This window comes from Heterocephalus glaber, unplaced genomic scaffold, assembly GCF_053883595.1.
Source record: "Heterocephalus glaber isolate CG9 unplaced genomic scaffold, H.glaber_assembly_v1.0 deba00001621, whole genome shotgun sequence".
Taxonomy (NCBI): Eukaryota; Metazoa; Chordata; class Mammalia; order Rodentia; family Bathyergidae; genus Heterocephalus; species Heterocephalus glaber.
The window spans coordinates 85,141-99,556 of NW_028258389.1; positions in this window are offsets into that span (position 1 = coordinate 85,141).

The window sequence follows — 14,416 nt, forward strand, 5'->3', positions numbered from 1 at the left end:
GGTCAAGATTAGGAGTAGTTTCCGGGTTGAAATTCATGGACCTGACGTTTGGAGTGCGGGTATGAGCTTTAGGGTTAGGGGTCTTCGTTTGGTAAGTGTGATGGATAGTGCTGAACTAGAGTTACCTGTAAATGACTTCTGGGCATTAGGGTTTGTGTCACAATTCACCTTCCAGTTAGGGAAGGCACTTGGATGAAGCACCTGGTTATTGTCGTGTAAGATGGTTAGAGTTAGGATTATTGTTAGGGACAGTATAGTGTATTGTTGCATATTCCTGAACATTGCATTGTGTCTCCGCTGGGCAGTAGCAGGGTTAACGTTGTAGCTACGGTTAGGGTTAGGGTCGTGGTCATAAACAGCGTGGACAGTGCAATGTCTGTGTCTTCCAGTGTGGGTAGGAAAGTTAGTATTCGCGTAATTTCACGGTGAGGGTTAGGGATCATGGAGAATTTCCAGTGCCTGAACAGTGGAATTTCATCCTGCTGCTTCGGGTGAAGGTTAGGATTAAGTTTAGCTTTAGGGTTCCAATACATGTACCTGCCGTTTGGAGTGTGAGTAGGATTGTGAGATGTAGGATTAGTGTTCGGTAAAGTGTAGTGTTTTCTTGCAAGTGCCTGAACCTTGCAGTGTGTCTGTGATGGGTAGTGGTAGGGTTCCCGTTGTAGCTAGGGTTAGGGGTAGGGTTGGGGTGATAGATAGCTTTGCAGTTGAAATGCCTGTGTCTTCAAGTGTGGAGTAGAAAGTTAGTACGTATTATGTAAGTACATGGTGAGGGTTTGGGATAATGTAGAATTTCTAGTAGCTTGGTATTGGAATTTGTTCCTGCTCCTTAGGGTTAGGTTGAAGCTTAGGTTCCGGTTTAGGGTTCCAATTCATGTTCCTGACGTTTGGAGTGTGTCTCTGGTGTTTAGGGTTAGGGTTCTTCTTTTGGTAAGTGTCACGGAGAGTGTGCTGAAGTAGAGGTACCCGAAAATGATTTCTGGGCAGTAGGGTTTGTGTCACAGCAGTTCGGTTTCGGGTTGGTGATGGCACGTGGATCAAGGACCGGTCGTTGGAATGTGAGTAGGATTGTTGGAGTTAGGATCATTGTTAGGTAAAAGATAGTGTTCTGTTACCTGTCCCTGAACATTTCAGTGTGTCTGTGAGGGTTAGTGTTAGGGCTACCATTCCAGCTAGGGTTTAGGGGTAGGGTCGGGGTGATAGATAGCTTGAAATTGAAATGCCTGTGTCTTCAAGTGTGGGGTAGCAAGTCATTAATGTGTAAGTACATGGTGAGGATTTGGGAAAATGTAGAATTCAAGTACCTCGGTGTTGGAATTTGGTCCTGCTCCTTAGGGTTATGTTTAGGCCTAGGTTCCGGTTTAGGGTTCGAAGATATGTTCCTGAGGTTTGGAGTGTGTCTGTGATGTTTAGAGAAAGGGTTCTTCTTTTGGTAAGTGTCATGGATAGTGCTGAAATAGCGGCACCTGAACATGACTTCTGGGCATTACGGTTTGTGTCAGAATTCGGTTTAGGATTCGGGATCTCACGTGGATCAAGTACTTGGTTATTGGAGTGTGAGTAGTATTGTTAGAGTTAGCCTCAGTGTTAAGTAAGGGGTAGTGTTTTTTTTCCATGTTTCTGGCCATTGCAGTGTGGCTCTGATGGGTAGTGTTGTGTTCCAGTTTTAGCTAGGGTTAGGGTTTGGGTTGGGGTGATAGGTAGCATTGAAATTGCAATGCCTGTGTCTTCAAGTGTGGGTTTGAAAGTGAGTATTAGCGTAAGTTCGTGGTGAGGGTTTGGTGTAATGTAGAATTTCAAGTCCCTGGGTATTGGAATGTGGTCCTGCTGCATAGATTTCGGGTTAGGATTCCTTTTAGGTTTAGGGTTCCAATGCATGTAGCTGAGGTTTGGAGTGTGGGTATGAGTAGTTTTAGGTTTAGGGATCCTCTGTTGGGAAATGTCAGATAGTGCAGAAGCCCAGGTCCCTGAAAATCACTTCTGGACAATACGGTTTGTGTCCGAATTCAGCTGACAGTTAGGGATGGCACGTGGATCAAGTACCTGGTTATTGTAGTGTGAGTAAGATTGTTCGTGTTAGGATTATTGTTAGGTAAGATATAGTGTAATTTTATATGTTCCTGGACTTTGCAGTGTGTCTCTGATGGGTAGTTGTAGGGTTAGCGATGTAGCTCGGGATAGGCTTAGGTTTGGGGTCCTAAACGGCGTTGACACTGAAATGCCTGTGTCTTCCAGTGTGGCTTGCGTGTTAGTACCAGCATAAGTCCGTGCTGGGGGTTAGGGATAATGTAGAATTTCAGTTTCCTGGGTATTGGGATTTCATCCTGCTGCTTAGGTTGAGGGTCAAGATTAGGAGTAGTTTCCGGGTTGAAATTCATGGACCTGACGTTTGGAGTGCGGGTATGAGCTTTAGGGTTAGGGGTCTTCGTTTGGTAAGTGTGATGGATAGTGCTGAACTAGAGTTACCGGTAAATGACTTCTGGGCATTAGGGTTTGTGTCACAATTCACCTTCCAGTTAGGGAAGGCACTTGGATGAAGCACCTGGTTATTGTCGTGTAAGATGGTTAGAGTTAGGATTATTGTTAGGGACAGTATAGTGTATTGTTGCATATTCCTGAACATTGCATTGTGTCTCCGCTGGGCAGTAGCAGGGTTAACGTTGTAGCTACGGTTAGGGTTAGGGTCGTGGTCATAAACAGCGTGGACAGTGCAATGTCTGTGTCTTCCAGTGTGGGTAGGAAAGTTAGTATTCGCGTAATTTCACGGTGAGGGTTAGGGATCATGGAGAATTTCCAGTGCCTGAACAGTGGAATTTCATCCTGCTGCTTCGGGTGAAGGTTAGGATTAAGTTTAGCTTTAGGGTTCCAATACATGTACCTGCCGTTTGGAGTGTGAGTAGGATTGTGAGATGTAGGATTAGTGTTCGGTAAAGTGTAGTGTTTTCTTGCAAGTGCCTGAACCTTGCAGTGTGTCTGTGATGGGTAGTGGTAGGGTTCCCGTTGTAGCTAGGGTTAGGGGTAGGGTTGGGGTGATAGATAGCTTTGCAGTTGAAATGCCTGTGTCTTCAAGTGTGGAGTAGAAAGTTAGTACGTATTATGTAAGTACATGGTGAGGGTTTGGGATAATGTAGAATTTCTAGTAGCTTGGTATTGGAATTTGTTCCTGCTCCTTAGGGTTAGGTTGAAGCTTAGGTTCCGGTTTAGGGTTCCAATTCATGTTCCTGACGTTTGGAGTGTGTCTCTGGTGTTTAGGGTTAGGGTTCTTCTTTTGGTAAGTGTCACGGAGAGTGTGCTGAAGTAGAGGTACCCGAAAATGATTTCTGGGCAGTAGGGTTTGTGTCACAGCAGTTCGGTTTCGGGTTGGTGATGGCACGTGGATCAAGGACCGGTCGTTGGAATGTGAGTAGGATTGTTGGAGTTAGGATCATTGTTAGGTAAAAGATAGTGTTCTGTTACCTGTCCCTGAACATTTCAGTGTGTCTGTGAGGGTTAGTGTTAGGGCTACCATTCCAGCTAGGGTTTAGGGGTAGGGTCGGGGTGATAGATAGCTTGAAATTGAAATGCCTGTGTCTTCAAGTGTGGGGTAGCAAGTCATTAATGTGTAAGTACATGGTGAGGATTTGGGAAAATGTAGAATTCAAGTACCTCGGTGTTGGAATTTGGTCCTGCTCCTTAGGGTTATGTTTAGGCCTAGGTTCCGGTTTAGGGTTCGAAGATATGTTCCTGAGGTTTGGAGTGTGTCTGTGATGTTTAGAGAAAGGGTTCTTCTTTTGGTAAGTGTCATGGATAGTGCTGAAATAGCGGCACCTGAACATGACTTCTGGGCATTACGGTTTGTGTCAGAATTCGGTTTAGGATTCGGGATCTCACGTGGATCAAGTACTTGGTTATTGGAGTGTGAGTAGTATTGTTAGAGTTAGCCTCAGTGTTAAGTAAGGGGTAGTGTTTTTTTTCCATGTTTCTGGCCATTGCAGTGTGGCTCTGATGGGTAGTGTTGTGTTCCAGTTTTAGCTAGGGTTAGGGTTTGGGTTGGGGTGATAGGTAGCATTGAAATTGCAATGCCTGTGTCTTCAAGTGTGGGTTTGAAAGTGAGTATTAGCGTAAGTTCGTGGTGAGGGTTTGGTGTAATGTAGAATTTCAAGTCCCTGGGTATTGGAATGTGGTCCTGCTGCATAGATTTCGGGTTAGGATTCCTTTTAGGTTTAGGGTTCCAATGCATGTAGCTGAGGTTTGGAGTGTGGGTACGAGTAGTTTTAGGTTTAGGGATCCTCTGTTGGGAAATGTCAGATAGTGCAGAAGCCCAGGTCCCTGAAAATCACTTCTGGACAATACGGTTTGTGTCCGAATTCAGCTGACAGTTAGGGATGGCACGTGGATCAAGTACCTGGTTATTGTAGTGTGAGTAAGATTGTTCGTGTTAGGATTATTGTTAGGTAAGATATAGTGTAATTTTATATGTTCCTGGACTTTGCAGTGTGTCTCTGATGGGTAGTTGTAGGGTTAGCGATGTAGCTCGGGATAGGCTTAGGTTTGGGGTCCTAAACGGCGTTGACACTGAAATGCCTGTGTCTTCCAGTGTGGCTTGCGTGTTAGTACCAGCATAAGTCCGTGCTGGGGGTTAGGGATAATGTAGAATTTCAGTTTCCTGGGTATTGGGATTTCATCCTGCTGCTTAGGTTGAGGGTCAAGATTAGGAGTAGTTTCCGGGTTGAAATTCATGGACCTGACGTTTGGAGTGCGGGTATGAGCTTTAGGGTTAGGGGTCTTCGTTTGGTAAGTGTGATGGATAGTGCTGAACTAGAGTTACCGGTAAATGACTTCTGGGCATTAGGGTTTGTGTCACAATTCACCTTCCAGTTAGGGAAGGCACTTGGATGAAGCACCTGGTTATTGTCGTGTAAGATGGTTAGAGTTAGGATTATTGTTAGGGACAGTATAGTGTATTGTTGCATATTCCTGAACATTGCATTGTGTCTCCGCTGGGCAGTAGCAGGGTTAACGTTGTAGCTACGGTTAGGGTTAGGGTCGTGGTCATAAACAGCGTGGACAGTGCAATGTCTGTGTCTTCCAGTGTGGGTAGGAAAGTTAGTATTCGCGTAATTTCACGGTGAGGGTTAGGGATCATGGAGAATTTCCAGTGCCTGAACAGTGGAATTTCATCCTGCTGCTTCGGGTGAAGGTTAGGATTAAGTTTAGCTTTAGGGTTCCAATACATGTACCTGCCGTTTGGAGTGTGAGTAGGATTGTGAGATGTAGGATTAGTGTTCGGTAAAGTGTAGTGTTTTCTTGCAAGTGCCTGAACCTTGCAGTGTGTCTGTGATGGGTAGTGGTAGGGTTCCCGTTGTAGCTAGGGTTAGGGGTAGGGTTGGGGTGATAGATAGCTTTGCAGTTGAAATGCCTGTGTCTTCAAGTGTGGAGTAGAAAGTTAGTACGTATTATGTAAGTACATGGTGAGGGTTTGGGATAATGTAGAATTTCTAGTAGCTTGGTATTGGAATTTGTTCCTGCTCCTTAGGGTTAGGTTGAAGCTTAGGTTCCGGTTTAGGGTTCCAATTCATGTTCCTGACGTTTGGAGTGTGTCTCTGGTGTTTAGGGTTAGGGTTCTTCTTTTGGTAAGTGTCACGGAGAGTGTGCTGAAGTAGAGGTACCCGAAAATGATTTCTGGGCAGTAGGGTTTGTGTCACAGCAGTTCGGTTTCGGGTTGGTGATGGCACGTGGATCAAGGACCGGTCGTTGGAATGTGAGTAGGATTGTTGGAGTTAGGATCATTGTTAGGTAAAAGATAGTGTTCTGTTACCTGTCCCTGAACATTTCAGTGTGTCTGTGAGGGTTAGTGTTAGGGCTACCATTCCAGCTAGGGTTTAGGGGTAGGGTCGGGGTGATAGATAGCTTGAAATTGAAATGCCTGTGTCTTCAAGTGTGGGGTAGCAAGTCATTAATGTGTAAGTACATGGTGAGGATTTGGGAAAATGTAGAATTCAAGTACCTCGGTGTTGGAATTTGGTCCTGCTCCTTAGGGTTATGTTTAGGCCTAGGTTCCGGTTTAGGGTTCGAAGATATGTTCCTGAGGTTTGGAGTGTGTCTGTGATGTTTAGAGAAAGGGTTCTTCTTTTGGTAAGTGTCATGGATAGTGCTGAAATAGCGGCACCTGAACATGACTTCTGGGCATTACGGTTTGTGTCAGAATTCGGTTTAGGATTCGGGATCTCACGTGGATCAAGTACTTGGTTATTGGAGTGTGAGTAGTATTGTTAGAGTTAGCCTCAGTGTTAAGTAAGGGGTAGTGTTTTTTTTCCATGTTTCTGGCCATTGCAGTGTGGCTCTGATGGGTAGTGTTGTGTTCCAGTTTTAGCTAGGGTTAGGGTTTGGGTTGGGGTGATAGGTAGCATTGAAATTGCAATGCCTGTGTCTTCAAGTGTGGGTTTGAAAGTGAGTATTAGCGTAAGTTCGTGGTGAGGGTTTGGTGTAATGTAGAATTTCAAGTCCCTGGGTATTGGAATGTGGTCCTGCTGCATAGATTTCGGGTTAGGATTCCTTTTAGGTTTAGGGTTCCAATGCATGTAGCTGAGGTTTGGAGTGTGGGTACGAGTAGTTTTAGGTTTAGGGATCCTCTGTTGGGAAATGTCAGATAGTGCAGAAGCCCAGGTCCCTGAAAATCACTTCTGGACAATACGGTTTGTGTCCGAATTCAGCTGACAGTTAGGGATGGCACGTGGATCAAGTACCTGGTTATTGTAGTGTGAGTAAGATTGTTCGTGTTAGGATTATTGTTAGGTAAGATATAGTGTAATTTTATATGTTCCTGGACTTTGCAGTGTGTCTCTGATGGGTAGTTGTAGGGTTAGCGATGTAGCTCGGGATAGGCTTAGGTTTGGGGTCCTAAACGGCGTTGACACTGAAATGCCTGTGTCTTCCAGTGTGGCTTGCGTGTTAGTACCAGCATAAGTCCGTGCTGGGGGTTAGGGATAATGTAGAATTTCAGTTTCCTGGGTATTGGGATTTCATCCTGCTGCTTAGGTTGAGGGTCAAGATTAGGAGTAGTTTCCGGGTTGAAATTCATGGACCTGACGTTTGGAGTGCGGGTATGAGCTTTAGGGTTAGGGGTCTTCGTTTGGTAAGTGTGATGGATAGTGCTGAACTAGAGTTACCGGTAAATGACTTCTGGGCATTAGGGTTTGTGTCACAATTCACCTTCCAGTTAGGGAAGGCACTTGGATGAAGCACCTGGTTATTGTCGTGTAAGATGGTTAGCGTTAGGATTATTGTTAGGGACAGTATAGTGTATTGTTGCATATTCCTGAACATTGCATTGTGTCTCCGCTGGGCAGTAGCAGGGTTAACGTTGTAGCTACGGTTAGGGTTAGGGTCGTGGTCATAAACAGCGTGGACAGTGCAATGTCTGTGTCTTCCAGTGTGGGTAGGAAAGTTAGTATTCGCGTAATTTCACGGTGAGGGTTAGGGATCATGGAGAATTTCCAGTGCCTGAACAGTGGAATTTCATCCTGCTGCTTCGGGTGAAGGTTAGGATTAAGTTTAGCTTTAGGGTTCCAATACATGTACCTGCCGTTTGGAGTGTGAGTAGGATTGTGAGATGTAGGATTAGTGTTCGGTAAAGTGTAGTGTTTTCTTGCAAGTGCCTGAACCTTGCAGTGTGTCTGTGATGGGTAGTGGTAGGGTTCCCGTTGTAGCTAGGGTTAGGGGTAGGGTTGGGGTGATAGATAGCTTTGCAGTTGAAATGCCTGTGTCTTCAAGTGTGGAGTAGAAAGTTAGTACGTATTATGTAAGTACATGGTGAGGGTTTGGGATAATGTAGAATTTCTAGTAGCTTGGTATTGGAATTTGTTCCTGCTCCTTAGGGTTAGGTTGAAGCTTAGGTTCCGGTTTAGGGTTCCAATTCATGTTCCTGACGTTTGGAGTGTGTCTCTGGTGTTTAGGGTTAGGGTTCTTCTTTTGGTAAGTGTCACGGAGAGTGTGCTGAAGTAGAGGTACCCGAAAATGATTTCTGGGCAGTAGGGTTTGTGTCACAGCAGTTCGGTTTCGGGTTGGTGATGGCACGTGGATCAAGGACCGGTCGTTGGAATGTGAGTAGGATTGTTGGAGTTAGGATCATTGTTAGGTAAAAGATAGTGTTCTGTTACCTGTCCCTGAACATTTCAGTGTGTCTGTGAGGGTTAGTGTTAGGGCTACCATTCCAGCTAGGGTTTAGGGGTAGGGTCGGGGTGATAGATAGCTTGAAATTGAAATGCCTGTGTCTTCAAGTGTGGGGTAGCAAGTCATTAATGTGTAAGTACATGGTGAGGATTTGGGAAAATGTAGAATTCAAGTACCTCGGTGTTGGAATTTGGTCCTGCTCCTTAGGGTTATGTTTAGGCCTAGGTTCCGGTTTAGGGTTCGAAGATATGTTCCTGAGGTTTGGAGTGTGTCTGTGATGTTTAGAGAAAGGGTTCTTCTTTTGGTAAGTGTCATGGATAGTGCTGAAATAGCGGCACCTGAACATGACTTCTGGGCATTACGGTTTGTGTCAGAATTCGGTTTAGGATTCGGGATCTCACGTGGATCAAGTACTTGGTTATTGGAGTGTGAGTAGTATTGTTAGAGTTAGCCTCAGTGTTAAGTAAGGGGTAGTGTTTTTTTTCCATGTTTCTGGCCATTGCAGTGTGGCTCTGATGGGTAGTGTTGTGTTCCAGTTTTAGCTAGGGTTAGGGTTTGGGTTGGGGTGATAGGTAGCATTGAAATTGCAATGCCTGTGTCTTCAAGTGTGGGTTTGAAAGTGAGTATTAGCGTAAGTTCGTGGTGAGGGTTTGGTGTAATGTAGAATTTCAAGTCCCTGGGTATTGGAATGTGGTCCTGCTGCATAGATTTCGGGTTAGGATTCCTTTTAGGTTTAGGGTTCCAATGCATGTAGCTGAGGTTTGGAGTGTGGGTACGAGTAGTTTTAGGTTTAGGGATCCTCTGTTGGGAAATGTCAGATAGTGCAGAAGCCCAGGTCCCTGAAAATCACTTCTGGACAATACGGTTTGTGTCCGAATTCAGCTGACAGTTAGGGATGGCACGTGGATCAAGTACCTGGTTATTGTAGTGTGAGTAAGATTGTTCGTGTTAGGATTATTGTTAGGTAAGATATAGTGTAATTTTATATGTTCCTGGACTTTGCAGTGTGTCTCTGATGGGTAGTTGTAGGGTTAGCGATGTAGCTCGGGATAGGCTTAGGTTTGGGGTCCTAAACGGCGTTGACACTGAAATGCCTGTGTCTTCCAGTGTGGCTTGCGTGTTAGTACCAGCATAAGTCCGTGCTGGGGGTTAGGGATAATGTAGAATTTCAGTTTCCTGGGTATTGGGATTTCATCCTGCTGCTTAGGTTGAGGGTCAAGATTAGGAGTAGTTTCCGGGTTGAAATTCATGGACCTGACGTTTGGAGTGCGGGTATGAGCTTTAGGGTTAGGGGTCTTCGTTTGGTAAGTGTGATGGATAGTGCTGAACTAGAGTTACCGGTAAATGACTTCTGGGCATTAGGGTTTGTGTCACAATTCACCTTCCAGTTAGGGAAGGCACTTGGATGAAGCACCTGGTTATTGTCGTGTAAGATGGTTAGAGTTAGGATTATTGTTAGGGACAGTATAGTGTATTGTTGCATATTCCTGAACATTGCATTGTGTCTCCGCTGGGCAGTAGCAGGGTTAACGTTGTAGCTACGGTTAGGGTTAGGGTCGTGGTCATAAACAGCGTGGACAGTGCAATGTCTGTGTCTTCCAGTGTGGGTAGGAAAGTTAGTATTCGCGTAATTTCACGGTGAGGGTTAGGGATCATGGAGAATTTCCAGTGCCTGAACAGTGGAATTTCATCCTGCTGCTTCGGGTGAAGGTTAGGATTAAGTTTAGCTTTAGGGTTCCAATACATGTACCTGCCGTTTGGAGTGTGAGTAGGATTGTGAGATGTAGGATTAGTGTTCGGTAAAGTGTAGTGTTTTCTTGCAAGTGCCTGAACCTTGCAGTGTGTCTGTGATGGGTAGTGGTAGGGTTCCCGTTGTAGCTAGGGTTAGGGGTAGGGTTGGGGTGATAGATAGCTTTGCAGTTGAAATGCCTGTGTCTTCAAGTGTGGAGTAGAAAGTTAGTACGTATTATGTAAGTACATGGTGAGGGTTTGGGATAATGTAGAATTTCTAGTAGCTTGGTATTGGAATTTGTTCCTGCTCCTTAGGGTTAGGTTGAAGCTTAGGTTCCGGTTTAGGGTTCCAATTCATGTTCCTGACGTTTGGAGTGTGTCTCTGGTGTTTAGGGTTAGGGTTCTTCTTTTGGTAAGTGTCACGGAGAGTGTGCTGAAGTAGAGGTACCCGAAAATGATTTCTGGGCAGTAGGGTTTGTGTCACAGCAGTTCGGTTTCGGGTTGGTGATGGCACGTGGATCAAGGACCGGTCGTTGGAATGTGAGTAGGATTGTTGGAGTTAGGATCATTGTTAGGTAAAAGATAGTGTTCTGTTACCTGTCCCTGAACATTTCAGTGTGTCTGTGAGGGTTAGTGTTAGGGCTACCATTCCAGCTAGGGTTTAGGGGTAGGGTCGGGGTGATAGATAGCTTGAAATTGAAATGCCTGTGTCTTCAAGTGTGGGGTAGCAAGTCATTAATGTGTAAGTACATGGTGAGGATTTGGGAAAATGTAGAATTCAAGTACCTCGGTGTTGGAATTTGGTCCTGCTCCTTAGGGTTATGTTTAGGCCTAGGTTCCGGTTTAGGGTTCGAAGATATGTTCCTGAGGTTTGGAGTGTGTCTGTGATGTTTAGAGAAAGGGTTCTTCTTTTGGTAAGTGTCATGGATAGTGCTGAAATAGCGGCACCTGAACATGACTTCTGGGCATTACGGTTTGTGTCAGAATTCGGTTTAGGATTCGGGATCTCACGTGGATCAAGTACTTGGTTATTGGAGTGTGAGTAGTATTGTTAGAGTTAGCCTCAGTGTTAAGTAAGGGGTAGTGTTTTTTTTCCATGTTTCTGGCCATTGCAGTGTGGCTCTGATGGGTAGTGTTGTGTTCCAGTTTTAGCTAGGGTTAGGGTTTGGGTTGGGGTGATAGGTAGCATTGAAATTGCAATGCCTGTGTCTTCAAGTGTGGGTTTGAAAGTGAGTATTAGCGTAAGTTCGTGGTGAGGGTTTGGTGTAATGTAGAATTTCAAGTCCCTGGGTATTGGAATGTGGTCCTGCTGCATAGATTTCGGGTTAGGATTCCTTTTAGGTTTAGGGTTCCAATGCATGTAGCTGAGGTTTGGAGTGTGGGTATGAGTAGTTTTAGGTTTAGGGATCCTCTGTTGGGAAATGTCAGATAGTGCAGAAGCCCAGGTCCCTGAAAATCACTTCTGGACAATACGGTTTGTGTCCGAATTCAGCTGACAGTTAGGGATGGCACGTGGATCAAGTACCTGGTTATTGTAGTGTGAGTAAGATTGTTCGTGTTAGGATTATTGTTAGGTAAGATATAGTGTAATTTTATATGTTCCTGGACTTTGCAGTGTGTCTCTGATGGGTAGTTGTAGGGTTAGCGATGTAGCTCGGGATAGGCTTAGGTTTGGGGTCCTAAACGGCGTTGACACTGAAATGCCTGTGTCTTCCAGTGTGGCTTGCGTGTTAGTACCAGCATAAGTCCGTGCTGGGGGTTAGGGATAATGTAGAATTTCAGTTTCCTGGGTATTGGGATTTCATCCTGCTGCTTAGGTTGAGGGTCAAGATTAGGAGTAGTTTCCGGGTTGAAATTCATGGACCTGACGTTTGGAGTGCGGGTATGAGCTTTAGGGTTAGGGGTCTTCGTTTGGTAAGTGTGATGGATAGTGCTGAACTAGAGTTACCGGTAAATGACTTCTGGGCATTAGGGTTTGTGTCACAATTCACCTTCCAGTTAGGGAAGGCACTTGGATGAAGCACCTGGTTATTGTCGTGTAAGATGGTTAGAGTTAGGATTATTGTTAGGGACAGTATAGTGTATTGTTGCATATTCCTGAACATTGCATTGTGTCTCCGCTGGGCAGTAGCAGGGTTAACGTTGTAGCTACGGTTAGGGTTAGGGTCGTGGTCATAAACAGCGTGGACAGTGCAATGTCTGTGTCTTCCAGTGTGGGTAGGAAAGTTAGTATTCGCGTAATTTCACGGTGAGGGTTAGGGATCATGGAGAATTTCCAGTGCCTGAACAGTGGAATTTCATCCTGCTGCTTCGGGTGAAGGTTAGGATTAAGTTTAGCTTTAGGGTTCCAATACATGTACCTGCCGTTTGGAGTGTGAGTAGGATTGTGAGATGTAGGATTAGTGTTCGGTAAAGTGTAGTGTTTTCTTGCAAGTGCCTGAACCTTGCAGTGTGTCTGTGATGGGTAGTGGTAGGGTTCCCGTTGTAGCTAGGGTTAGGGGTAGGGTTGGGGTGATAGATAGCTTTGCAGTTGAAATGCCTGTGTCTTCAAGTGTGGAGTAGAAAGTTAGTACGTATTATGTAAGTACATGGTGAGGGTTTGGGATAATGTAGAATTTCTAGTAGCTTGGTATTGGAATTTGTTCCTGCTCCTTAGGGTTAGGTTGAAGCTTAGGTTCCGGTTTAGGGTTCCAATTCATGTTCCTGACGTTTGGAGTGTGTCTCTGGTGTTTAGGGTTAGGGTTCTTCTTTTGGTAAGTGTCACGGAGAGTGTGCTGAAGTAGAGGTACCCGAAAATGATTTCTGGGCAGTAGGGTTTGTGTCACAGCAGTTCGGTTTCGGGTTGGTGATGGCACGTGGATCAAGGACCGGTCGTTGGAATGTGAGTAGGATTGTTGGAGTTAGGATCATTGTTAGGTAAAAGATAGTGTTCTGTTACCTGTCCCTGAACATTTCAGTGTGTCTGTGAGGGTTAGTGTTAGGGCTACCATTCCAGCTAGGGTTTAGGGGTAGGGTCGGGGTGATAGATAGCTTGAAATTGAAATGCCTGTGTCTTCAAGTGTGGGGTAGCAAGTCATTAATGTGTAAGTACATGGTGAGGATTTGGGAAAATGTAGAATTCAAGTACCTCGGTGTTGGAATTTGGTCCTGCTCCTTAGGGTTATGTTTAGGCCTAGGTTCCGGTTTAGGGTTCGAAGATATGTTCCTGAGGTTTGGAGTGTGTCTGTGATGTTTAGAGAAAGGGTTCTTCTTTTGGTAAGTGTCATGGATAGTGCTGAAATAGCGGCACCTGAACATGACTTCTGGGCATTACGGTTTGTGTCAGAATTCGGTTTAGGATTCGGGATCTCACGTGGATCAAGTACTTGGTTATTGGAGTGTGAGTAGTATTGTTAGAGTTAGCCTCAGTGTTAAGTAAGGGGTAGTGTTTTTTTTCCATGTTTCTGGCCATTGCAGTGTGGCTCTGATGGGTAGTGTTGTGTTCCAGTTTTAGCTAGGGTTAGGGTTTGGGTTGGGGTGATAGGTAGCATTGAAATTGCAATGCCTGTGTCTTCAAGTGTGGGTTTGAAAGTGAGTATTAGCGTAAGTTCGTGGTGAGGGTTTGGTGTAATGTAGAATTTCAAGTCCCTGGGTATTGGAATGTGGTCCTGCTGCATAGATTTCGGGTTAGGATTCCTTTTAGGTTTAGGGTTCCAATGCATGTAGCTGAGGTTTGGAGTGTGGGTATGAGTAGTTTTAGGTTTAGGGATCCTCTGTTGGGAAATGTCAGATAGTGCAGAAGCCCAGGTCCCTGAAAATCACTTCTGGACAATACGGTTTGTGTCCGAATTCAGCTTACAGTTAGGGATGGCACGTGGATCAAGTACCTGGTTATTGTAGTGTGAGTAAGATTGTTCGTGTTAGGATTATTGTTAGGTAAGATATAGTGTAATTTTATATGTTCCTGGACTTTGCAGTGTGTCTCTGATGGGTAGTTGTAGGGTTAGCGATGTAGCTCGGGATAGGCTTAGGTTTGGGGTCCTAAACGGCGTTGACACTGAAATGCCTGTGTCTTCCAGTGTGGCTTGCGTGTTAGTACCAGCATAAGTCCGTGCTGGGGGTTAGGGATAATGTAGAATTTCAGTTTCCTGGGTATTGGGATTTCATCCTGCTGCTTAGGTTGAGGGTCAAGATTAGGAGTAGTTTCCGGGTTGAAATTCATGGACCTGACGTTTGGAGTGCGGGTATGAGCTTTAGGGTTAGGGGTCTTCGTTTGGTAAGTGTGATGGATAGTGCTGAACTAGAGTTACCGGTAAATGACTTCTGGGCATTAGGGTTTGTGTCACAATTCACCTTCCAGTTAGGGAAGGCACTTGGATGAAGCACCTGGTTATTGTCGTGTAAGATGGTTAGAGTTAGGATTATTGTTAGGGACAGTATAGTGTATTGTTGCATATTCCTGAACATTGCATTGTGTCTCCGCTGGGCAGTAGCAGGGTTAACGTTGTAGCTACGGTTAGGGTTAGGGTCGTGGTCATAAACAGCGTGGACAGTG